Source organism: Bidens hawaiensis, unplaced genomic scaffold (assembly GCF_021521415.1).
Source record: "Bidens hawaiensis isolate Kalapana, Puna unplaced genomic scaffold, B.hawaiensis_p1.1 tig00043249_1, whole genome shotgun sequence".
NCBI lineage: Eukaryota > Viridiplantae > Streptophyta > Magnoliopsida > Asterales > Asteraceae > Bidens > Bidens hawaiensis.
Window position 1 is genome coordinate 82970 of NW_027497672.1, and position 2335 is coordinate 85304.

Below are 2335 nucleotides of genomic sequence, written 5' to 3' on the forward strand. Positions count from 1 at the left end.
ATCACATTGAATAAAATGATTTTGCTTAACACATTAATATAGTATAATTTATATAACCCTCTGCATATTATTAACAAAGTACATATTAATTTGTCTACAAATTTGGGGGCCTTAATAGTTTAGTGGCCTCAAGCCTTTGCTTGGGTCAACAAAAGAGTAGGGCCGGCACTGAAACTGAAACAACATGCATTTCAGTAGAGTTGACAAGTCGGTTATTGAGACTTCTGGTGATCCCAACTTTACTATGTAAGGGGGTCTCCCGGGTTTGCGATCGGGTTGATCGGCACCATCGGGTACACTGCCCGTCGTGGCATTGGCAATTGTTATGAGACCGTTTGAACATTTAAAAAAAATGAAAAAAAAAAATAAATCTTATAAATAAACCCACTTTTCTTCAAAACTTTTATACCAAATATATATATATGCACCATGTGATCATCAACAAGCTCTAGATGTTCTAATAGATGAGTGCTTTGTTGATACCCCCAAAAATACGCTAAAGCTATGTTTCGAGTGAGGTTTCGGATGTGAAAGAGATTATTTTAAAAATTATTGGGGATATAGAAGCAATATTTGAATGGTTTAGGTACAAAACAATTTTCACGGTTTTAAAAAAATTCACATCGGCAGTTAAAACACAATGCAAATGGTAATCCTCCTAATGAATTTGATGAGTTTATTGTATGGTTGAACTGATTTCACGTGAATGCCTAGAATATCTGTAATGCCATAGTTATGTTATATGGTGAATTGGTGATGAGTTATGGCGTAAACTGACTAGCCACGACATTGCACTTTTGTACAAGACACTTGAAGAAAAACATTGACTTCCAGGGATGTTCGGTAGCATTAACTGCATTGGGTTCAGAGGATGCGCTTGACCAGCCTACGCGACCAATATATATATATATGTGTGTGTGTGTGTGCGCGCGCGCGTGCGCATGTGTGTGTGAAGCGATCACCAATACACGATAATCATGTTCGAAGCGGTGGCTTCAAATGATTTGTGGTTTTCATGCGTTTTTGGGTATGCATGGTTCAAACATTGGCATCAATGTTGTCAAACAATCTACAATATTTACAGCTAGGGATGAGATCGGTACTGTACCGGTACCGACCGGTACCGAAAATCCTGATCATTAAAGTCGCAAATTTTTTGTACCTGTACCAGGACGGTACCGGTATTGAAGGTAAAAAATTCGGGAAATACCGGTAACGATACCAAAACTCAAAAATTTGGTACCGGTACCAACCGATACCCATACTGAATTTGCTCATATGTATTTACTACTAAGTTTCTTGGAATCGTGTCTAAGTGGCCATTTCATGTAAATGGACGACAATAGTAACGTGGCTGCTATCTTACATATGGGATCTACCTTATTTGGTCTACGTTTGTAAAAGTGTTCCCATATCCAACAGAGGCAAAGGAAAATATGTTCAAGAATGTGCAACAATCAGAAAGAAAAGACATTAAGCACGCTTTCTGTGTATTAAAAGCAAAATGGGGTTATACTCAAGCAATCAGCTCAATCTCATAAGATGATGAAAATTAGGAACCAAATGTATGTGTGCATTACATAACACAATATGGTCATATATAAAAGATGACGAAATGAGATATCACCGTCTATATACAGAAGTAAGGGACCCTCCGACAGTCGAACCTAGGCGGTCATTAACAGGGATGTCCTATGATTATTATTATTAATATTATTATTTTGAATTAATGAAATTTATGTGTATTTTTTTTTACTATTTTTGTGTTTTTAAAAATATTAAGAGCTAAATTAATGAGATTTATGTATTTATATATATATTTTTTATATTAAAAATGTAATATAAAAGTTCCTCCATGAATTTCCGCTCATCCTTTTTAAATCTTCATAAATCTTTAAATTTGTGGCGGCACTCATTGCTCGATTTTATTCTTCATTCCTCCATCATTCTCTATACACCCTAAACGCCATAAGTAACAAACACGAAAGAGACTCTTCATAATTTGTTTTATCTTCTATCCTCCGCTCTCATTCTTTCTAAGTTCAATATGTACAAGACTAATAAAATCCAAGCCTCCGCATTGAATATTGTTGTTTATTACAACCACTCTTGTAGTCACGACCAAGATTCCGGATTTTGGTGTAGCATCTTACATGTCATACCAACTAACGTCGTCTGGACTACCATAAGATTTTCACGTATTTGTTTTTGCTTATTCAAGCGAAACCTTCTCAGGATGTCACACATCATGGTTTGCTTTCACTCGAGCAAGTTTAGCTGTAAAGTTTTACACTCATCCATAATAACAATACAACAAAGCGCGTTGTTGTTATAT